Source organism: Protopterus annectens, chromosome 8.part0 (genome assembly GCF_019279795.1).
Source record: "Protopterus annectens isolate FY-2018-M chromosome 8.part0, PAN1.0, whole genome shotgun sequence".
NCBI classification, from domain to species: Eukaryota; Metazoa; Chordata; order Ceratodontiformes; family Protopteridae; genus Protopterus; species Protopterus annectens.
The window spans coordinates 1368008973-1368034481 of record NC_056741.1 but is presented as its reverse complement, the minus strand read 5'-3'; the positions used below and the strand labels follow the sequence as shown (position 1 = coordinate 1368034481).

At 41.5% G+C, this 25509-nt stretch overlaps 1 protein-coding gene across 2 annotated transcripts in view; it reads right to left on the bottom strand.

Moving 5' to 3' along the window:
* Positions 1-5424, bottom strand: part of LOC122809436 (FXYD domain-containing ion transport regulator 6-like) — a 624090-nt gene extending 618666 nt beyond the window's left edge. The window contains exon 1 of one of the 2 annotated variants that reach the window (XM_044080947.1): positions 5144-5424. The gene's annotated coding sequence lies outside the window, so the exon portion shown is untranslated. The remainder of the gene's footprint in view (positions 1-5143) is intronic. The other variant, XM_044080949.1, reaches the window with a different exon arrangement.
* Between the last annotated feature and the right edge of the window lie 20085 nt (positions 5425-25509).

Sequence of the window (25509 nt, the reverse complement as noted above, 5' to 3'; positions counted from 1 at the left end):
GTAGGAGTGTGTGTTCTTAAGTGTTTAAAAGGTGTGTGTGTGTGTGTGTGTGTGTGTGTGTGTGTGTGTGTGTGTGTGTAAGAAATAGGTAGGTAGGGGTGTGTGGCTGTAAGAAGTAGCTAGGTAGGTAGGGTTATGTATGTGTGTATGTAAGAAGTAGGTAATAAAGGTAGGGATGTGTGTGTGTATGTGTGTGCATGTGCATATGGGTGTGTGTGTGTGTGTGTGTGTGTGTGTGTGTGTGTGTGTGTGTAAGCAAGAGGGAGGTAGGAGTGTGGGGGGATTCATACTCTCACTGCATATGTATTTATTGATTGTGGTTCAAATATTAGGTGGTGTATGTCAGCCTAGAGTCTGTGCTTAACAAGTACATTCTTTTTCTCAGCTCAGCTGCAGCTTCTGCTATGATTTTAGAATAAAGCTCAGAATCCTTCATTTGCAAATAGATTCTAAGAGCTGTATGGATAGCTGGATTTTAGAGGAAAATGTCAGACAGATTTAGTCACACCAGGTCAACTGGCATATATACAGTTCTCTATACCATGTTTGCAACTTACTGAGTTGATGGTTGTTATGTCGCTGTTGAAGACATCAGGAATGAGTGTTATTACTTGGGACAGCTAGTTTTCTGGAAAATGTCCAGATAACTGCTAACAAGTGAATTTACATAGTTTAATAATTTCATTTATTCAGTATTTGTTGTTCCATTAAAGACTATGTGGTTATGTCTGTTTAGCTTTAACTGAGGTAGGAAGGTGAAAGGTTAATGCTGACCACCAGCAATTCTAATGATACATCCAGTTAAGAGGCAGAACCAAGGTTGTCTGCAAGCAGGTGCAATTATCCAGATTTTTGCCTCATATTTTCGGTTTGTTTTTCATAAAATTATGTTTCTCTGGCAAATCATTGAGGACTGAAGTCAGAAAATAATGGCAATGGCAGACATTTGAGCTTTAGACTTCACATCTTTCAGAAAATGCACACTAATGCAAAACTTGTTGTTCTATCCACTTTCTAAGAAGGTAGGGGGATGTATTCATATCTCACAACTGTACAGATTTTCACAGAATGTCCAGATTTTTGCCTTATATTTTTTGTCTGTTCCTCATAAAAATTCTATTTTCGACAAATCACTGGGATGAGCTAAGGATTAAAGTTACTAAATAATGACATGCATTTGAGTTTCAGACTTTATATCCTTCAGAAAATGCATTTTAACACAAATCCTGTTGTTCAAGCAACTTTCTCAATGTGTCCCTAGTTTGGGGCCTTGTCCATTGTATGGGTGTGTGTGTATGTGTGTATGTATGTAGAAGAGGGGGATAGCATACTCCTCAGTTGTCCAGGTTTTTGCAGAATGTCCAGATTTTTGTCCTAAATTCCTCCTAAAAAGGATTGAAGTTGCTAAATAATGACAGACGTTTGAGTTTTAGACATCATATCCTTTGGAAAAATGCATGCTACCACAAATCTTGTTTTTCTAGCAATTGTCTAAGTTCATGAGAGAAATATTTATAAGCTATCCCTATTTATTTTAGGCTTTGTCCGGATTTCTTGCACTAAGAGGTTGAGGTGTGTGTGTGTGTGTGTGTGTGTGTGTGTGTGTGTGTGTGTGAGAGAGAGAGAGAGAGAGAGAGAGAAATGTCTTAGTTAAGAGGTAGCAGGTGGAATTTATTTTCAAGTGCATTTTCAAGGAATTGTGTGCTTCAAGGGAAATGAAGTTTACTGCTGCTCATGCTATGTCTGCTTAAAATGTACAACTATTTTGTTCAGCAAACAGTACCACTATTGTCATATAGAATTCTAAAGCAGTGTTAGTAACACAGCAGGTAGCATACTTGCATCTTGATGCAGGGGTCTACAGGTTCTATTCCCACAGCATATCGATTTGTATTTTAAGGGAGTGGGGTGCTGCAGACCTGAGTATGTCCTTTGGATAAGGTGCCTAGTAACTATGTACCTGTTTTTTTAGCTTGCCACCCATTCCCTATTGCAGTATAGCAGCTTATCATTTTTTTTCTGTAACATAGGCAATTTATTCTCCAAGGGCAGCAGGCACTGACTTTGTAGATGAAACACTGAAGTATAAAGTTGTTTTCTAGCAACAACCTCTTTATTAGTTTCAGATCTCTTTAATGTGGAATTATTCAGATGAATTTTACTTCTGCAGAGATTGTGCATATTGACTGATATTGGTGGACTGTAATGACAGAAGTTTGCATGGCCTTTTATGGAGTGGGCAGCTTGTCATTATTGGTTCATATGTTTTGTTTCATTGCTTAATGGCAAAATATTCAAAACTATAGACTTAAAACACACTCTATCAATTGGTGCTGTATTATACAAGAGACATAATTCAATTATTATATATTATAATTGATTCACTAAAAATGTGTGCAAGGGGCCTACAATTTGAAAAAAAGCCCAAAGGTAAACTTAACACACCACTGGCCAGATGCATTTTCTTTGAATGTGTGTTTCAATGCTCTTTCAGTAAATGTAAGTTTCAAAGGTAGAGAAGTTTTAATGTCAAGTCTCTTTTCATTGTAAGACTGTTGATTTGTTAGCAAATGTCTATCAGTGTTTGTGCTATAAAATTTGTAAATTAAATCCAAATATCTGTCATCACTGTAGAAGTAAAGCATAAAATAGCATTGAGAGTTTTGAACAGTGTTTATGGCAACTGGGGAGAAATAGCCAAGTAATGGGGCACTGGAATGGCTGTGTGGTGGTAGTGGGGGGAGGCTGTGTGTGTGGGGGGCTCTGGGTTTGCACCCCCCCCCTGCAAAAAATCCTGTGGGCTTCCCTGGTTGCTGGATACAGTCATTTAGACTGTAGCAGACAAACCTCGTATTGAAAAAGCTAATATTTTCTTAGTGATGCCCAGAAAAATGTACTTTAAAGAGTATGCCTGGCTACACCCTTGCACGTATAAACATTGTTTTAATAATATTCTGTGTGTGCTGATTTTGGAAATTCAGTTATCCAGTGCGTGTCCAATTTTGTATCCCCAGTAATGAGACAACTATAAATAACCACGCTGCAAGATTTAGCGAAGATTAAATAACCACGTCTGATCTAATTTTTAGTATGTTCCGACTCTGTTATTCAATTTAAAAAATAATAAAATACACTGAAATATAAATGGAGAGAGATTTGTGATTCCACTCGTTTGAAACACCAGACCATTAAATGCATAGAATAATCAAATATGGAAAATGTCGGCGGCGGTGTACAAGAAGGATGCCAGCCATATCTTTCTACTGTCCCTGGCTTTTGCTCACCGTTGTTCTCTGACCTAATCCCTCATAAACTGGCAATTCCGGGAGAAAAAGTGATGGATTACATTTAACAAACAACGACTAATTAGAATTATAAACTTATTTTACTTCATAAAATGCATGTTAATTCACATTATATCTTTTTTTCAGCTTCTCAAGTTAATAATACCACAGTTTAAAGTGTCCTGATTACTTCAGGGTTTTTCCCGGATAGTACAGGTAATAATGCTATCAAGCCAGTTAAACGCTACCATTTCCGTTTACTGTTCTGCTCCATCTCTTAGCTAATAAGAATGGCGGAAACAAATCGACAGGTCTCCTGAATGTAGGGCTTATTGCTAGTAACTAGGCAACCAGTGGTGGCTCGAACCACCCAAACCCGAAAGGAACGCCCAGTCCATCCTTTACAGGCAATTGCCATGGCAACCACAAAAAATGTCAAGTGATGCAGATCTGACTAGAAGAGAATCAACAACAAGTAGTGATGGGTGATTCTTGAGCGCATGGGATACAGTCTAGACCATTTTATGTACCGTGGGCTTGTGTTTTGGGGTGGGGTATATATGTGTTTTCAGTGGAAATATTGGTGGGATTATACACAGCTAGTACTTCTAAACAAAAGTAATACGCTCTCACGCCGTTTGAGGCTAACGAAAAATCCTTGGGTGTATTTGCTTAGTAGCGGGCTGGCAGGCTCTAAGTCAACGTAAATTTCACAAAAGACATAACCACACACTGTTATGAAACTAATTACGTGTTATTGTACCAACGTTAGTTTTATACATTAAGAAAGCATGTGAGGTGCAGCGAAACAGGTAGATCGCTGAGACCCTCCTGTGTTTTCCCATTGTGCACAAACGATGCAATTTAATTAATTTCACAATGACATCGTTAATATTGTTGGTCTTGCAGCAGGTAGATAGGTATAACATAACGGAGGTTCTACTTAAGCCTGTTTTCATGGTCCGGAAGGGCGGCTCAACACCGTACAAACGATCCTCCAAGTCATCATCATAACATAGCAACACAGCATAAGTAACCTACATTTCAGATACCTTTGTATTCAGACATTCAAATGACTGCATACCTGAAGCCTCTGGCACACAATAGGGCGGAGTGGGGTTTATTGTTGTCTTTCAGGTATATCATTAGTGGTAATACACTCCTCATTAGTGCCCCACAGCAGACTCCCTGATGGACAACACCCTGTCCTCCAGACTAGCACTGACTTCCCCCCCTCTTATTGTACCTTATAAAAAAGATGGTTTGGGATGAGTTTGAAGCGCATCCTTCTTTTAAAGTGCATCCGTGTAATTTCACAATTCAGTAGTAAGACAACCCGTTTGTAAACAATAAGTCAGAATACAAAATGAGTATGTATATTCTAACGTTCTCTGTCTTTTGGAGAACAGATCTGATAGTAATGCGAATATCGTTGGTTTGCTGTTTATGTTATCCGCTAAAATGTAATGCCGTTTTCCGTTAATCGCCTTTTTATCAGTAGTACTGATTTTCTTTTTCTTTTTACAAACGAAAAAAAAATGTGTTATGGATTAAATACTGTGCACTCATTCAAAAACAGAAAGTAACCAAACGCAAAAGAAAGGTTTGTAATATAAGTGGACTGATTAAAAGTACATTTCCTATACAAAACAAAGCAATCATGTTGTGTTTGACCTATAAACAAAATAATTCTTGCTAGTACAGCCACACGCCCACAGAAGCCTTTTTTCAATCCGTGCACAGATTTCAAGTATTCTGAATCTCTGTCAACATTCACAAACTGCTCTTTGCCACAGGTTTATAAAATAACAAAACTATCCACCCTTTTAACAATATAATATAACGGTTGTTTTTCTTACCTTTGTATTTCTCTGTGTGTACAAGTGTCTTGTCTTTGCTTAAATTCCAAATATCTATCAATCCGTTTGCACAAAACAAGTTAGCAAAAGGTTTATTGCAACCAGTGTTTCTGAGTGTTCAGTCAGTGAAGTATGTGAGCAGAGAGATGCCTCAGTGTCAGCTGTCTAATGGCTTCTTGGTGGGTTAGGTATGCGTACTGACATATTCCCACTGAACAAGTACACATAAACATACAGGCACACCCTCTGTGCGTGTGTGTGTGTGTGTGTGTGTGTGTGTGTGTGTGTGTGTGTGTGTCTCTCTCTCTCTCTCTCTCTCTGCATTTCTCTGTCTGTGATAGTCACATGCTGTACATATCTTGATTTAGAAATGGGAATAATGAACATCGATTTTAACTGGGTATATGTGTAGTTTTTTTTTGGTCTTTTTCCCTTTTGCTTGCTCCTTCCATCAAACAGATGGGGAAATGCCGCCAACTAGGAGTTATCATTCCCTAGGCACACCCCACGTCTACAAATATAGATGTCCTTATCAAAATATAAGGATCATTTGGCCCATCTTTTATGCAAATTCCTTTGCTTGTTAAGTATGCTGCAGCTCCTAATTAACTTCCAGGCTGCTTCTTGCCACCAGCACAGAACAACTGCATGATGTTGACTCGTGTGTGGTCAAGCTCTCGCTTTGTTTTGACCCAACAACCTGAGTAAAGATGTCTTGAGTAGCCACTACACTTGCAGTAGAAAAGTCTTTATGATTATTTATCCTCAGTGTATTAAAATATTAGCAAGGTCACATGCACTTTGATAGTTGTAATGTTCTGTCTCTGGTGTTTGTGAAGACAAGTTTGTAATTTTATATATTTATTTCTTGAAATGTGCAAATGCCCCTGAACAGAACTCATGTTTCTGCAAAGATACCAGGCTGTTGAGTCAGAATGCAGCTAAAGTGTAATTTAACTTAACTGGATAAGTGAACTGGTCATCATCAACCCTTTTTAGTCAGGATTTAGGCCACAACAGTGAGGATAAATGTAATACATATATAGAGTTTGGTGTATACAATCGGCCAGCATGTTTTTGGGAGGAAATCAAAATACCTGAAGAAAATCCCAGCAATCATGGAGAGAACATACAAACCACACTATGACCAGAGATCAGGCTTGACCCCAGGTCCTAGAGCTCTGAGAGTGATATCTTAATTAACGAGCCACTGTGCTACTTGTATATGCTTGCTGTTTACCAGTGGGGGCTCACTGTAAATATTGCCCCATACTACTGTATATTTTAATGGCTGTTTAATGGAGATAGAAAGCAGTTTCTTCCATGCAACTGCAGATTTTTTGACCAAAATTAGGAGAAATAGACTACATTTTTAGCATGGCTGCTGAAGACAACTTTCAATACAGTGCCATATACTACCCCTCTATCACTGCATACCTGCTATTGCTTCACTCTGAATTTTGGATTTTTTTTTAAATTTCATATTAAAAAAAAGGTAATAAAATACTTAACTAGGTAAAAGACTTTCTTAGTGACAAGAAACAATAAGCTATGGTTAAATATATATGAGAGATGCAACTATTTAGCCAAACTGGAGGCTGAGCTCTCTCATCTCAAAACTGGTGTAACCAGTCAGGAGGAGAAGGTAACCTCACACAACACAATTCCAGTATCACATAATCCCACCACATCAGCGAACCAAACAGATAAATACACAAAAACATACTTGGAGGCTCTAAATAAAAGTCTACCTAAGCAACAGAGACCTCCAAAGCAGACATCCAAGCAAACGCTTCCTCAAAACAAAACACGCACAACACATAGCCCACAAAGTCAGTGTGCCAAGCAGCCACAGCGCTTAAGGCTGAATAACACACCTGATACTCTTGTAATAGGTGACTCTATTGTCAGACACACTGATGTCCCGCTCACCAGGATGAATAAAGAGAAGGTCACGGTGAGCTGCCTGACGGGTGCTAGGATCCGACACATAACGCAAGCACTCAGGTCACTCCAAAGCAAATACAAATATGACTCAGTCATTGTACATGCTGGTGTGCATGACCTGAGACGTACCTCCCTGGACTACATGAAAAGAGACATAGAGGAGCTCTCTGATCATGTAGCCCAGGCTGGTATGACCCTGACCTTGAGCAGCATCTTACCCTCACCTAGAATGATGCCACAGTACAAAGACAAAATGATCGATTTTAACAATTGGCTAAAATTTTGGTGTCATTCAAAGGGGATCCAGTGTCTGTCAGCCTGGGATGACACGCTCGACAAGCCATGTTGCTTCGCTTGGGACGGCTTGCACCTGTCACCACTGGGCTTTCGGATATTGGCAAAGGCTCTTGCCACCCCCATAGTGCCTTTTTTAGGCAAGGCTCAAAAGTCAAACCCACCCCCATAGACAGCACAAGGAACAAGAAACTAAGGGTAATGCTGCTTAACGCCAGAAGTCTTAACCTCAAGATGCACGCACTCGAAGCTGTCCTCAGTATGGAGAACATCGATATCTGTGCAGTGACAGAAACTTGGTTCAAGGCTCCAGAGAGCACCCCAGCACTACCAGGCTATACCTCATATCATGCTTTTCGGCCCCAAAACCTGGACTGAACCACAAAAGGAGGGGGAATTTCCATATTTATCAAGGGTATCCACACCTCCAGGTTAGTGGCATTGCACGAAGTATCGGAGACCATCCATGTGCAACTAACAGTGGACAAGACTGCTTTTCAGTTTATAGCATCCTACAGACCACCCTCTCAAAGTCAGGAATCCCACTCGGCTTTCCTGAAAACATTGGAGAACATGAAGATCTCTCCGAACACCATTATATTGGGCGACTTCAACTACCCAAACATCGACTGGGAGCACTACTCAAGCCCCAGCACCTTAGCCGAAAGGTTCCTGGAAATTATAAATTCAAATGCTATGGAACAACTAGTCACCACTCCCACAAGAGGGGACAACATACTAGACCTGATCATTATCAACATGAGGACTATGCTCCACACCAGAAGTATATCCCTCATTGGTAAGATCAGACCATAAATTAATTTCACTGGATGTACACATCCTGACCCCACCCCAGCCCAGAAAACCACAGTGAGAAACTTCTCAAAAGCGAACTTCTCACTTCTCAAAACCAAAGTGGAATCCTTCAAGGCCCCAGGGCCAGTGGAAACTATGGCCCAAACTGCAGAATCCTATATAAACGCATTCTACAGACATCTCCAGGAATGCATGGATCATGCTATCCCAAACAAAACCAAGACCCAATCATCCAAAGGCAGACGTCCAGTCTGGTGGACCCCTGCCATAAATAAACTGTACAACATAAGGAGGAAGCTACTACATGATAGAGCAAAATCCCTAATAGGGAAGGCATCTCTGATCAATACTAGCAAAAAATTACGATCCCTCATAAAATCCTCCAAGGCCAGCTTTGAGAGAAAAATTGCACAGGACACCAAAGACAATCATAAGGCTTTTTTCAGTTATGTTAGGAACCTGGGATGCAACTCCCAGACTTGTTCTGAGTTGATTCTAAACGACAAAAAATACACCGAACTCACAGACATCGCCAATATCTTGGCCATTAGGTTCAGTGAAAACTTCTTCACCCCCTCCCCCCCAAAAGAGCAAGTATATATCCCGGCAGAGGGCTGTCTCCCAAACATCTCTGATGCTCAGGTGAAGGCTGCCCTCTCCAAAGCAAAAAGCACTGCTTCCATGGGACCAGATGGCGTCCCAGGTTGTGTCCTACATGAACTCCAAGATGAACTAATCCCTCAAATAAAACAGCTATACAATCTCAGCCTCACTACAGGATATGTGCCCACAGAATGGCGTACAGCAACAGTGGTCCCACTCCACAAAGGTGGAGCCTCTACGGACCCTGGAAACTATCGCCCCATAAGCCTGACTAGCTTAGTCTGCAAGGCTATGGAGAGGATCATCATGGAGCTCATAAACAAAGACATTGGGGACCTACAGACACTAGATCCTACCCAGTTCGGCTTTGTCAAGGGCAGATCCTGCCTTTTGAACCTGGTTGACTTCTTCGAAACAGTCACCAAAGCCATAGATGAAGGGAAGGTAGTCCACACAGCCTATCTGGACCTTGCAAAGGCATTTGACACAATACCCCACTCGGGCATCATAGATAAGCTATCCAGCTTAAATATAAACCCCTATGTCACAAGATGGGTCACAAACTGGCTCAAAGACAGAACCCACAGAGTGAGAGTTGCTGGAGCCATGTCAGACTCGAAACTGGTCACAAGTGGCGTCCCACAGGGTTCTGTCCTGGGACCACTCTTGTTCGGTATATACTTTTCCGAGGTACAGGCAAACGTGGGAGGACTATGGCTCACCAAGTTCGCAGACAAGTGCAAACTGGGTGCCATAATCAACTCTCCAGCTGACACAAACATCCTTCAAAAAGGTCTCACAGAGACAGATAACTGGTGCCAGCACCATGGTTTAAAGCTAAATGCCAAAAAATGTATAGTCATACCCTTTGGCAAAAACAATGTGCCCACAAATTACCACATAGGTGGAAACCCATTAAGTACAGAGAAAGTTATTAGGGACCTGGGGACCCAAGTTGATAGCAATCTCTCCTTTGAAAACCACATTGCCAAAGTGGTTAGAAAGACCTTCTACATAGCCCACCTCATCATGAAGGGTTTCACATCTAGATCAAGAGAGGTAATCGTGCCCTTTATTCATCCCTCATCAGGCCCATCATAGAATACAATGCCCCCTTTGGGATGTACCTTACCAGACACCTGCAGCAATTAGAAAGACCCCAAAAGTATCTCACCAAGAGGATCAAGGGTCTCAAACAGATGCCATATGCTGCTCGGTTAAAAAACTCCAGCTCTACTCAGTTGCATACCGCCTACTTCGAGGCGATCTATGCCTGACATACAAAGCTATGTCAAATCCAGAATTAATGGACATGCTCCACCTCAGTAAATCTAAATCCCTTAGAGCCACACGCTCGAGGGACTTGAACCTCAGCACAGAAATAAATAGAACTTGCTGGAGGGACAGGTTCATAACCCAGAGGCTCCCTTCGCTCTGGAATAGAATTCCAGTTTATGTGAGGCAGAGCATCTCACTTAATCTCTTCAAGAAGAATCTCGATAAGTGGATGGGGGATCGTAGGTTTGTCCCAGGGATTACTCCCGTGTCACTATTAGACAGAGGCACAGTAAACTAAACCTTAAAAAGGGCACAGTATACTCAAATCAAGGGGTGGCGTAAGCCATACAGAATCGGGCCAGGCTTATAATTGCCCTAGGGCAGATAGCCTAGTATGAACCTATGAACCTATGAACAGAGTCAGTACTAAAAAAAGTGTATAATTAATCTGAAGCAGAGCAAGATTGATGCAGTCAGAACACCCCAGCAGAATTAACAGAGCTGGGGTGGATTGGTGGTGGGGACTACCTTGGAAAATTAACAGAATCAAATGTCCTTCAGCATTATTAACAACCAGACAACTGGCAATGGGAAAAAAGTCAAGTCAAGGTAGTTATGAATCCCAAATTCCGAATTCTCTTTCACCATATCTGCTTGCGTTTTGCCTTTGTATATACAGTTTGAATTTATTCTTAGCATAAATAGGGGTATTATTTCATTTTGAAGGTGGGTGACTAATGCTAATCTTTGGGGTTCTTTCTACCTATCAGTTATGATGTCAGGTATCTGTGACATAGTGGCTAAGAAAGTATTGTGCATTGCCTTGCTGTTACAGAAAATGTAACAGATAAACATACATGCATACATATAGTAACATATTATAGGGGGCTGTCAATAAAAAAGGCATCGGTGATAACACAGCTGCATAAAACTGGCTTTGTCCAGGTATCACTCTTGTTTACTTGTGGTACATGGTATGTCAAACAGGAAAAAGCCAGCATGCACTGGTGGTACTAAGGGACAGAGCCCTGATGATGGCCCAGGTGACTTAATTTCGATTAGCAACTCAGATGCTTGACAACATAGGCAGAGAAGGATGGGAATTTACGTTCTGGGGAGGGAGTGCATAAGCCAGGGTCACATGGGAAATGAATGGATTTCCCTGGTGGAAATTGGGGAAGCTACTTCACAATGTCTTCTGTGCTGCCATCAACCCTTCGCAGAAGGAAGGGGCAGGGCGGTGATGATGCCCATTGCATGTTTCACCCAAGGGCATCAGTAGGCATATGCAGGGGAGTAGGGTTTAAAAAGAAAAACAACACCCCTGATGGCTACCTTAATGACAGCCCCTCACAGTTGACCCTCATTCTAGTGGCTGATGATTGGCAGGCAATAGGGACAAACATTTGGGATAAAAAGCAAAAGGCCAACTATGTAAAGGTCAAAGAACAACTGTCCCGGTTTATTAATAGCAAGAGTCTTTAAGTAGATATGCCACAGATAAAGTAGGATAGTAGCTGTCTATTACATAGTCTCAACTGAAACATTTCTGCTTGGTGGGCCCACATCTTAAACATGAAATTTGCTGCTCCCATAGTGCCTTTCCTAGGCAGAATAAAATGACTGTATATCCCAAATTGACACATTGGAAGAATAATGAGGTGGGGTATGTGTCCCTGATGGTTGAAGTTTAAGATAAGAAGGTGTGTAGCGCTGAGGCATTCTTGACAGTGGAAGGTGTAGGGTTCTGCAACGTCACTGAAACCTAGCTGAAAGACCCATCTAGCATTCATCAAATTCCAGGGTAAGAAGCCTTACACTACTTGAAATTCTGTGAAGCTGGCATGCATGTATCTGACCTACATCTATAACATTCTTAGTGCAATGACACAAAACAAATGATAAAGGAGAGGCAATATAAACGTTGGTATCCAACAGTATTGATATCACTGATTCCTGCATAACTGATGATCTGATGTTGTAAATCTTTGTTTATTCATTACCATTAGGACCTCAGTTCCATCCTCGGAACTGATATGGCCATTTCCAAGCTCGCACCAGCCAAAAACTCTCAGCTAAGACCTACCCATAATGCCCCTCTCCTAGTTACTTCAGAACTCGTTTGCCGTGTTCCTAGTCAGATATGCTAGCCATCTCTCTCAAAGCTAAGTTGAACATTATTAATTTTAAGACAGTTTCTCTTCAAAATTATTTAATTTTTAGTCAAGTTAGCCATTTCTCACTGTTGCCTATAACCTAAGCCTATTTCCTGTCCTTTTCCTTGGTAATTTAATGTTTTACCTTTATTGACACTGTCCCCTCTCTCCTGTCTTTGACAGGACTTTCCTTTTTACTAGCGGTATTTTTTTAAAATAACATCACTGGTATTTTCTCCCTTAATTTTTCTATAGGACAGCCTTGTTGCCTTACTATGTCAGACAAAGCTATGTTAGGATTTAAACAGTGTGACAAGTGTGGACGTAAGATGCCTAATTCAGATTACACAGGTTCGTTGTGTATACTGTTTGGGCATGGATCATAGTAAAGCTGACTGTAACATTTGTGCTAGTTTTAGTAACTGTACACTAGCAGAACATAAAAATAAACTTATCTTAAAAAACACCTTTTTCAGAGGCTCTATCTGGGTCGGAGGTCTCACCCCCTCCAAAGACCAAAAACATAAGGAAAAATGGATTACTCAAGACACCTTTTTCAGAGGCTCTATCTGGGTCGGAGGTCTCACCCCATCCAAAGACCAAAAAATATAAGGATAAAACAGATTAGTCAAGACACCTTTTTCAGAGGCTCTATCTGGGTAGGAGGTCTCACCCCCTCCAAAAAACAAAAACAAAAAAACATTAAGGACAAACGGAGTCACTCGGTTCCTGCATCTCCGTCAGTTACAGAACCGAGTTGGCAATGTGCTTCGCCGGTACCCTCGGCACCGACCTCTTTGACACCAGGCTCTGTGTCTTCTCCCTTGGTGCTGTCCATGATATTCATCCTTATTTCGGTTCTGACCTCGGCACCACTGACTTTGGTGACATCCTTGGATCTGACATTGCCTCCGATGACTGTACCTGCTTCGGCACCATTCCCAGCCACAGTGCTGACAGTTTCTTCGGCTCCATCAGCTCCAAAACTCGAATACCTGCCAAGGACAAGATACTTCCACTCCGGTGCATACTGTCTCGGTTCTGACAGCAGTGTTTTCCCTGTTGGCATCATCCACCCTTGCTGCATTGGCTCCGGTGGAACTGATGCTCTCCCAAAGCAGTGCTTGGACCATCCGTACCTTGGTACCTAGCCCGGCACCTATTTTCTCGCTGGTGCCATCTATGTCCATGGCTCCGATGGCTTCCAGTTCTCTCAGAGCTCCTCACCTGGAGGTGGGCTCCTCATGGCAAGGTGTGACCCTGGTTCTGAGGTTGTCCCTCCCGGTTCCAGACTCCCATTGCTCCTTAGGTGGGCCTGCTGTACAGGTAGTGGACTTGCAGTAAGCACTATCAGCATCTGAACCCTCCCCTAGCATGCACCTCTCCCAACCCTCTATTTTGGGACCCCGGGCACGGGAGTCACAAGAACCCTCTTTGAAGGAAACCCCTTCTCCAGAGTCCTCCTCAGAAGATCCCACTGGGGAGTCACCCCGGAAGAAATGGTGCAAGAGGAAGCACCTTGATTCACTGGAGGAATCTATCACCGAAGACACTGATTGAGATGAGGGGGAAGGGTCCCCACTGTCTTCCCCAGACAACATCTCATTCAGAGACATTCTCGAAATCCACAAGCAGCAGGGAGACTGGAAGTCTTATAACCCTTCTTCTGAGGAATTGGTGTGCCTGCAGGCCTTCCGTGCCTGGCCATCTACTTCCTGGATGACTCCACCGACATATGACCTTGTTAAAATCATTGTGCAGCATGCCTGGAAGGCCCCAGACAATGCAGAACCTGTCCCTCAGAGGCCATACAAAAATGTTTTTCTACACCTGAAGACCAGCCCCACTAGTCCTAGCAGTTGACAGTTGATTCTATGGTTGTGGTGGTGCCACCAAGAGGGAACTGGTAGAAGATAGTTCCACCATCCATCCTCCAAACAAAGAGTCTCGGACCATGGACAGACTAGGGAAATGGACCTATGCTTCAGCAACATTTGCCATTTGGTCGCTGTTCTATCTGGCACACTTTACTCGCCTCCAAAGAAACCTAATTTCCAAAATATCTCCCTCTTTGGTGGGGTACTGCCTGATGAGGTGCATGATACTGTCACCTCGCAGCTAGCTACCCTTGAATCCATTTCAAACTCCTCGATGCATTTGATATCTCGCTCCACCAAGGGGGCAGCTGGAGCTGACGCATCAGGCATTGTCATGAGACGTAATACTTAGATGCAGTTGTGTGACTTTGCAGACCCCTTTAAATCTTCCTTTGTCAATGCACCTGTCAATGAATCTGCACTTTTTGGACCCAAAGTATGAAACACACTTACACATAGTGAGAAAGACGGAAAGACCTTGTCTGCTGTGGGCATACACCTTTCCACCCCAAATGTGGTTCAAGAAATCCCAAGGACCTTTTCATGACACTTGTGGTGAACAATCCCCCCAGGGCAGAGGGGGCAACTCATATGGAAGACGTCCCTTTCAGGGTAGAGGGGTCTGCATAACCAGGGTGCTAGAGATTCTTTCTCCTGCAGACCCTACCAGTGCTCCTGAGCAGCGACCCGACTGCTTTCCTCTGGAAGCATTCAGGAGTCGTTTTTCTCTGCATCTACCAGCCTGGCATCTTATTACTACCAATGTTTGGGTGCAAAGAATAATATCCAGAGGCTACCAAATACCAATCAATTTAACTCCCATCCCTGATGTATCACCCAATCAGAGGGAATTAGCAGCCTTAGAAATAGAAAAGCTGCTAAGGAAAAGAGTCATCCAACCAGTACTACCAGACCAGACAGGATCCAGGTTTTACTCGAGGTTCATTTTAGTGCCAAAAAGGCAGGGAAATGGAAACCAATCCTGGATCTCAGCCTATTGAACAAATTTATCAAACTTCAAAATTTCCGGATGGTAATGATACAGTCCATTCTTCCCTTCCTAGAGATGGATAACTGGATGTGCTCTATAGACCTTCCAGGACGCATACTACCACATAAAGATGGATCACTGCTCCTGGAGCTTTCTCCACTCCTGGCTGGGAGCCAATCACTACCAGTTCAGGGCACTGCCATTTGGTCTCTTGACAGCCCCTTGAGTGTTCACCAAATGTATGGCAGTTGTGGTAGCTCATCTTCAGCTACAAGGATTTCAGGTATTTCCCTATCTAGATGATTGTCTCCTTACCGCTCCAACCAGGAATCTTCTTACACTCAAGTTTTTGCTCTCCGCTTGGGGATTACAGTCAACAAGGACAAATCTCAATGTCTCCAATGAAGACACTGGAATTCATTGGAGCGGTCTTCGACACAACATCCTGTCAAGCTTTTCTCTCCCCTCACAGGTTTTCAAACATAACACACCAAATCCAAGACCTTCTTCTCAGACCTATGTACCAGTACATCTTGTACTGCAACTCTTAGGCTCCATGGCGGCTATCATACATTGGTACCATTGGCGAGACTGCACATGAGAATCCTACAGTGGCTCCTTTCCACACAATGGTCATTGCTAATTTACCCACTCGACCACATGTTAAGTCTTTCAAACTGTTGCAAGGAAGAAATGTTATGGTAGATGAGCCCACAAGCAAAATCTTTGGTGTCGACCGTTCTGTCTTCCCCAGCCCACGGCCTTGGTGACCACAGACACTTCCCTGTTAGGGTGGGGGTGGGGGGCATTTCCAGGGAAAGACTGTCCAAGGCACCTGGTCCCCCATGGAGGCCGCTTTCCACATAAATGTCCTGGAACTGAGGGCAGTTCTCCTAGCATTGTTAAGTGTTCCATGCACCCCTACCCTCTGAGACCATTGCAATTCAGTTAGACAACATGTCATTCGTCTGGTATATCAACAAGCAAGGCAGAGCCAGGTCTTACCCCCTATCTCAGGAAGTCATGAGGATTTGGCACTGGGCGATGGCTTCCAACAGCTTCCTTGTAGCAACACACATTCCCGGGAGTTCCAACCTTATTGCAGACAATCTGAGCAGGAACATCCTGATGCCTCACTTGTGGTCCCTCAACCCTGTAACAGTGGATCAGATCTGCCAACGCTGGGGCAAGCCTTACTGTGACCTGCTTGCTTCCCCCCACTAAACTACAAATGTAGAAGCTACTTTGCCCTGATCCCCCCTCAGGGGGAACCACCAAGGGACGCACTAACGCACAATTGGCCACTGGGTCTTCCCTATGGCCTCACCTGATTCACAGTCCATGGATCTTGGATCATTGAAGATCAAAGGCAAGAAAAAACAAACTGCTACTAAACCAGCACAGCTCCTGATGCCAAACAGCAGGACTAAACACCTCCCAAACACACGTATGCTTGTTCTGGAAGTCAAAGGCAAAAACAACAAGCTGCTAGTAAGCCAACACAGTTCCTAATTCCAAGCAGCAGAACTAAACACCACCAATAAGCACAGTCAGAGAGGTGAAACTCATCAAAGATGAACTCAGCCAGATAACCAAACTCACTGAAGCAGGTCTTTTTAAATTCCAAAGGGATAAGCAAACAAGACGCCAATAAACGAACAACTTCAATTTTATTAAGCACTACGATACTGCTATTCGTCGGCGCCCTGCACCAACTTCTTCAGACTTTGAAAAATAACAACTTACACTTAAGTGCTGCTACATTTAAAGCCATTGCAAGTAAAGTCTATTACAAAACGCACCCTCCAATTACCTTAAAGGAACAGGCACAAGTAGCTTCAATCTAACTAAAATGTTCCTATCCCATAAACACACAATATAAAAAGTTGTATGTGATATAAAATATACAATTGTAAAACTAATACTGTTCCTTACATAGCACTTAAATAATGCAATCGAAAGTTAATTATATTATAAAAGCACACTTACTTTGAACCAAATGCGCGTAATAACACTGACACATTAAAATAAGTAAAAAGCATGCCATAATATTTCAAATATTGATAAAAAGACATTCCATCTACCAAATATGGTATAAATATATATATCAAGATTGCTCAGCCGGTCCTATGTCCAAATCACACCCGATGTTATACCCCCCATACATCATCTTTCCAAACTCCTCAGCTTAAAGACACAGCTGATAGATAACATACTATTGAGGCCGGGGTAGTGGTAGGCTTCAAGTCTCAACTGCCACATAAGCTCCTTCATTTCTAATTTCAGGGATTCAGTCCCCCCCAATTCACATAGTTCAACTGATCAATGATCACAAATGTAAAATCATGGCCAGGGTGATTGTAGACATGACTTGTGTCAAATAAAAACAAATTAGGACAACACAAAAGGTTCAGATGCAAAAAACTTTACTAGTGTACACCAGGAGGCAAAATACCATACAATACAAGTATAGAGTTTTGTCTGGCATGATACAGGAAATGTTCTACATTTTATACACCATACATTCAAGCTGTGCCCACCTCACTGACGTGGTCAGTCACAGGGCACCTACATCACTATAGTCTACAATATTCTATTCATAAGAAAAAGCTGATGTTATACTTTTTAAAAGTTTTCCCATGAGAATAATACAGCCTTGCAAAGCACCTGGTCAGTTATAATGTCTTTCTGTAAATGTTATTCTTTCAAGGTTTCAGTCCTGCTCTAATACAATAGTCAGTTCAGTCTTGTAGTACACTTCTTTGTTCTTCTCTCAACATTACTTTTTAGCAGCTGTGCTTTATCTCTGATAACATTCGCAAGGCCAACCATCTCAGAGGAAGGAAGAAAGATTTTCAATGCTTTATACATTCATTTTCCTGACCCAGCAGATAATCAGTTAGTGAAAAACATAAGCTTGCTGAGCTGGCTACTGCCAGGGTCAGAGTTCAAACACACTGCAGCTCCAAAGCTTCAAGCAATTACATGTAAGATCATTCTTACTGCCATATTGTAAATAGAATAAAATGCATTACATACTATTTGCTTTTAAACTAGCACTTTATATATGTTCAAAATACATATTTTTCTAACATTTTCCTCCCTTTTAATACTTTTTATTCTATTCAGAAACATAAACAATATCATATCTTCCTAGCCTTCTCCTTTAAGGACTTTTAACTAGGCAAGTCATTTGGTTTATATTTCGGAAAGAATTTCATTTGGAACCAATAGATCCAATTCAATGTCTTGGTACAAAGTCTCAGTTACAGATATATCAACAAATTCTCTGACTAATCTTTTCATACAGGGAATCCCACAACAGACACATGCTCCTAATAAGAGCAGAACAACACAAATAGCAATCAGAATATTCATTAGGATTGAACCCCACCCGCCAAATAGACTCTGAAAAAAGTTCGTCAGTGGGTTTGGGCCTGGTTCAGTCATGGCTGATACCTGCTGTATTGCCTCTAGGTGATCATTTATCTCATGTCGATTGTCTGGTATAAACGCACAGCATTCTTCTTTGATAAGCGTGCACATACCACCTCTCGCCGCTAGGGTGAAGTCAAGAGCCATTCGATTTTGTAGCACAACAGTTCTCATTGCATTCAGTTCATCATCACAAGTTCGAGAGCGGAAAAAGTTGCATTACTCATTACTTCGAGAAGCTTTGACAATTTTCTCAGCTCCCAGATTGATTTGACTGCTCCATAGGCTGGGAATATTCCAGCCCAGGATATAACACTATCACTCAAGTCCATATGAGTCAATTTTTCTTTATCTTTCACGGATGGATGATCCTTCCAACCAGCTTCGATTTTTCCCACTGGATTTGCAGGTTTCTCGACTGAATTTCCAGGTTTCCGGGCTACATCTCTTACGTTTCGTATCTTACCTAGAGGTAATTCTGCAGTATGCCTTATAGCTGGAATCAGATAACCCAAAAAACAACTGCTGGACCAATTCTCAGGTAGCCATTTGTATGCTTTTTTCCCACAAACAAAATAACAGTTTTCTACTTTAGTACTGATGCGGGTTAACTCTGAATGAAACATTTTCTTGTCTATAACAGACAATTGTTTATGCAATTCAGGATTTCTCTGCACATCTTTTATTGTTGTTTTCATTAAGCTCAAATATGAATCATAATTTGTGCTACAACTAGTAGCTTTATCTTTAGCCTTAATATAGCATTTATAAGATACAGTTATGTTACAGTTACTCCAACCTACTTGGAATGTGTCATTTTTATAGAAACATACAATTCCTCTCTGTGTAATAGGCAAATACAATGCAATCTTGTCCTGTGATCTCACAGAACCTGTATCAAAAAGTAAGTTTTCCCAAGTCTCATTTATCCCCAAGGGGACAGCGGACATCAACAATCCTCCATATGCTGTTGGTATAGCAGTATAAACCCAGCAATTTGAAACGTTCATAGTCTCTACATATACACGCTTCATAGCCAGGTATGTGTTAAAGTTTGGATGCCAGTCTATAGACAGTTCATCACGTTTCTCCACTTTCATTTGTGTGGTTATATGCAGGAAAAACCACAACAAAAGGAAAGTCACCACAATCATAGTCAATAGATGTATAATTAGCAAGATGGTTAAACAATATCTTCGGGGTTGGTTTGTATTTTTACTCATTTTGCTCTTGGTCATCCTGCCTTTGTTGTGTATAAGTCACAAAATGTTTATCAAGCTGAAAATTCTTTACCGGTTTACAGTGCGTCAGGTGGACCCAGGACGACCTCTCAGCAACTTTGACTGCAGTAGGCGTCACCAACAGTACCTGGTACGGACCTTCCCACTTCGGACTTGTCCAGTTCTTCTTCTTTATGACCTTCAGCCACACCCAGGACCCAGGGGTCAGCACCGCTTCTAATGGTCTGGTCTGTTCCTTATCTGAAAAAGAGTTCAACTGCAAAACAGTTTTATTTGTTAACAATTTCCTCATGTAGCTAGCTAATGAGCTGTCAGCCTCCAGCTCTGTAGGCATGAGAGCTTTTCACTGTGGCACATAATATGCCCTTCCAAATATCACTTCAAAGGGGGTCAAACCCTTTACATTTGGAACTGTTCTCATGCTCAGCAGTGCCAAAGGCAAACAGCAAATCCAATTCTTCTGTGTTTCATTCATTAACTTCCTCAACTTGCTTTTTAAAATTCCATTGTACCTTTCCACCAGTCCTGCAGACTGTGGGTGGTAAGCACAATGATTCTTCAAGGAGATTCCAAAGAATCTCCCAAGTTGCTGAATTGTCTGATTAACAAAGTGTGTCCCATTGTTACTATAGATTCTTTCCGGTATGCCAAATCTAGGAATTATTTCTTTTATTAGGGCTTTTGCCACTGTTGCTGCATCCGGAATTTTAGTAGGAAAAGCTTCTACCCATTTGGAAAACATGTCTATAATCACTAAACAGTATTTTTTCCCTTCACATTTGCTCAGTTCTATGAAATCCATACAAATAGTATGGAACGGATATGGTGGTATAGGAAAACTCCTTGCTTGGTTTGAATGCTCCTTGTGCATGATGTTTGTTACAAATATGACATGCTGCACAAAATTTTTGTGTAAAGTTCGTGAATCCATATGTTTGGAATATTCGATTTACTAACTGTACCATCCCCCCTGTTGAGACATGGCTCTGCCCATGGCTCAACAAAGCTGCATATCTAAATAAATTAGACGGCAATATTGGCTTTTTCTCTTTGGAGATGTACAGTCCATTTTCGAGGATTGCACCTTGTCTCTCCCATTTTTGTTTCTCAGCTTTTGTAGTTAATGTCTGCATTGTTTTCAACATTTCTAAATTTAAAATCTCAGAGGGTTGTAATTTCTCATTCAAAAGTAAGGTTTCTGAGTCTGAGGCTGCTTGCTTTGCAGCTGCATCAGCTCGTGCATTACTTTTTGAAATCGAATCCTGTTGTTTTGTATGAGCTACACATTTACAAATAGCTACTTTGGTAGGTAACTGAATAGAATCTAATAAGTTCAAAATAAGTTGCGCATGATTAATCGGTTTGCCAGTAGATGTTATCATTCCCCTATTTTTCCATTGCTGCGCAAAAACATGCACTGTAGAGAAAGCATACTGACTGTCAGTATATATGTTCACACATTTGTCTTTCGCTAGAGTGCAAGCCCGTGTCAAGGCTATCAATTCTGCTGCTTGAGCAGACAGGTTATGCTGTAAGGGTTGGGCTTCTAAAATCTCTGCATTTGTGACTACTGCATACCCTACTAGATTCTTCCCTGTAGGACCCTTTCTGCATGAACCGTCCACATAAAATGTCACCTCGGCATCATCCAAGGGCATATCAGTGAGGTCTTGTCTGGGCAAAGTTATTTGCTCAATTTCCTGCAGGCAACTGTGTGGTGTGCCATCCACAGGAGTCGGAAGTAACGTTGATGGATTTAATGTTGTACAACGTTCAATTACCATATGAGGTTGGCTCAGCAGTATGGTCATACAAGAAAGATGTCTAGCAGGAGATAGATATGCTATTTTCTCTTGCAGTAAAATTATTGCGACTGCATGAGGCACTCTCAATGTGAGAGGGTGGAATAACACCACTGAGGCCGAAGCCTGTACTGCCATTGCAGCTGCGACTACTGCTTGCACACAGTGAGGCAATGATCGTGCCACTGGATCTAACTGTGAGGAATAATAAGCTATGGGGCATTGCTTACTCCCATGCTGTTGCATCAGAACTGACGTCATGTATCCCTGTTTACAATCTACGGTTTGAAAAAATCTTTTGTGATAATTTGGAAGTCCTAAAACTAATGATGAAGCTATCAATTGTTTCAGTCTGCAGAAAGCTGTTTCTGCTTCAGGTGTCCATTGTAATACATCTTGTGCTGCCATTGGTGTTTTATATATTAAATCAGCCAATGGAGCAGATTCTAAAGCATAGTTCGATATCCAACTTCGACAAAAATTAGTCGTTCCCAAGAAGGACATCATTTCCTTCTTGGTTGTTGGTTTAGGTGCCTGTAAAATCGCTGTTTTTCTATCTTCGTCTAGTATTCTACCTTCATTGGATATTACATATCCTAGGTATCTAACCTGTTTTCTCCAAAGTTGTATCTTACTTTTGTTTACTTTGTGTCCTTGTGCTGCTAAAAATTTCAATAACGCTATAGTATCCTCCCTGCATTGATGCTGGGTGGGGGCTGCTAGCAAGATGTCATCTACATAAAGCAGAATCTGACTACCTCCTGGTGGGGTAAACCCTGCCAGGTTGCTAGCCATTTCTTGTGCAAATATCGTTGGACTTTCACAATATCCCTGCGGTAGCCGAGTATAGGTATATCTTTTACCCTGGAATGTAAATGCAAACCAATACTGGCTATCAGAATGTATAGGTATTGAAAAGAAAGCATTGCTTATATCTACCACAGTAAAATATTTCTGTTGTGGCTTCAAATCGTTCAACAAAGTGTGTGGATCTGGCACCGTAGGTGCTCTGGGTATTATCGCATTGTTTACGGCTTGTAAATCCTGTACCATCCGCCATTCCCCATTTGCTTTTTTAACAGGAAATAGAGGGGTATTACATGGTGAATCTAGAAATTCTACCAGTATGCCTTCCTTGAGTAATGCTGCTATTATAGGCTTGATTCCCTGCTCTGCATCCTTCCTCAAGGGGTATTGTCTTTTTTGTGGTCTAAATGCTGATTTAGGTGTAATGGTTACTGGTCCTGCTGTTCGAATAAGTCCTACATCTGATTTGCCTGTTGACCAAAGAATGTTTGGTATATCGCACAGGGCTTTTTCTTCTTCTTCTAACAAGAATGCCAATCAGCTGTCTTCACTATTTTGTAAGTGTACAGCTAGACGCGTTTGTGTTAGCCAATTCAATTTCTGTTTTTGTACTCCCTGTTCTGATAATTCTAAATCAGTTTGTTTTTCCCATTTTGTTACTTTTTCTCCTAAATCTACCCATCTCACATCCTTGCTCTTTGTCAAGCTGACATGTGGCAGTCTATTGGATTTGTACAGTTTCATGAATTCCTGTGGTAGTGAACAGCTTACTACACTGTTTCCCTCAGTATCCCAATATAAGGTTCGTAATACTAATCGGTTAGCAGGATTTTTGAACAACTCTTGCTCATATTCCTTATCAGGTCCTGGCATACTACAGTAGTATAGAGTACAATGTAACAAATGCTGTTGGTCAGTGTCAAGGGAGGGGACCTTACTGATGGCTACATTCATCAGTTCCTCGGTTACTGCCCCTGGACCAGTCGTAACTAGGTCCTGGCTGTACCAGTAAAAAGTTTCACCCTCCGATCGCACCACAAAAGTATCCATTTGTCTTTGTGCTTCCATACCCTGCATAGTAGGAACTACTGCTATGCCAAATATCTGCATAAGGTCTCTTCCCAGTAAGTTTACTGGACATTTCGCAGAAACTACAATTTTACTTTTCTGAGTCATACCTGAAACAGGGTCAGTTATTGCTATATCATGGGAGAGTGGCTCCCTATATAGCTGTCCATTTGCTGCTTTTACTAATATATAGTCAGGTGATTCAGAGTGTTCTGGTAACTTTGAAGGGTGTATCAAAGTTCGTGACGCTCCTGAGTCACACAAGAATTTCACTTCCCTTCCCTCCACCAGAAGTGTAACTTCCGGTTTTGTGTCTGCCAAATAGAGCTCCAAGTTCAATAATGCTAAGTCTAAAACTTCACTTTCTTCATCCTCTATATCTGCTTGCACTTCCTCTATTCCTTCCACCACATTTACATTTGTCCTTTGTCTGTTAACCTTTCCTGATGATTTTTGATTGTCATTACTATCATATAGTCAGTCCTCATCACCTTTATCTTTATCTTCTGTAGTCGCCTTTTTATTTAGCCTGCAATCCCTTGCTAAATGTCCTTTCTTACCGCACTTAAAGCACTCACCTTTCTTTTTCTCTCTTCAAAATCGTCTGACCTTTTGTCAGATTGTTTATTTCCCTGGGTATTTTTTTTACCCTTTTTACCCCCCTGTACAACAAAGACCTCTGCTCCGTCTTCAGCTGTGAAGACCTGTGTCTTCTTTTTTTTTTTTTTACTGTTAAAGTGTCTCTCAGCATGCCTAGCATATTCAAGTAAGGCTTGTAGTCTACTTGTTCGATGATCTATCATATGCTTTGTAATAAAGCTACTGATAGGTGCAATGCAACCTTTCAAAAACGCGTTTTTCAGTTGCTGTTCATATGAGCTATCATTTGTCTGGCTTTCAGGAATAGCCATACCACTATGGTTATTGAAACATTCCAATAATCTACCATAGTACCCATCTATAGTTTCATTATCTTGTTGTATGCATTGGTTAATGCAAGTCCAATCTGCTCTAGGTTTCCATTTTTCAGAAATTCGGTCTGTAAGACCTATCACTCTGGTGTCTAATTCTGCGTCACTATGTAGGAGTGGTTTAAGTTATGCATCACGAGAGTTCCAGGCACCACAAATCATGTGCCAGTCTGGACCCAAAATCTGTCTAACTACCTTTTCTACTTCTTCCCCTTTTAAATGGTAACTTAGTCTCATACCGTGTAAATCTTGTAAAAACTTTGTATAATTAATTTTCGGATGAGGGATTCCCTCTGTAGCTTTCCGAATATCTTCCGGTGTCCATGGTCTATAGACTAGGAGAGTTGGGTCCTGCCCTTCCTGTCCTGCCTGAGGGTTTGGTACCTCGATTAGTGGACAGATTTCTTCACTCTCTTCTAGTGAGTCTCTCCCTATTTGATATACATCTGCGTCCCTAAGTGTTTTACGTGTCCGGGATCTAGTTTCAATAGGTTCTCTAACAAATGGTTTTAATGTTCCTGCAACTTCAGGATAACGTGGAGGTGGACTAGCCTGTCCTCCTGCTACATATCCTAAAAAAGGTATTGGAGGGGGCGGAGGGGGAGGGGCCATCGCTATTACTGTATTATTGTCCTCTTTGTCTAAAAATAATGCTTTCACATTTTTAATTTTCTGTTCCCTTCGGTTCACTTCCTCAATCCACCTTTGTACCTGAGGAATGCCTAATCGCCGTTGTTTCTTTGCCTGACCTTCTGCGTCAGATTTAAGCTGTTTTAAAAGTTTAACTAACGAAATTCTATTTAATTTACCGTCAAATTCGTATTTATTAACCCATTTTGTATAATACCTTACATTGTCTGCTCGTTGTAATTGCATATATTTTGCGTCATCAGTTAGGGGCGGATCTCGCGATTTTTTAGTGCACTGATTTCCCATGTCAAAAGAAAAATGTTACGTAACCCTTTTTTTACCACGTGGTATCCCTGTTCCTTACACAGTTTATCTAGAATAACTGCCTACCTTATTCTGTTTCCCTGATCTTTGACAAAATATACAGTAATTCCCTTTGTCCCTGATCTG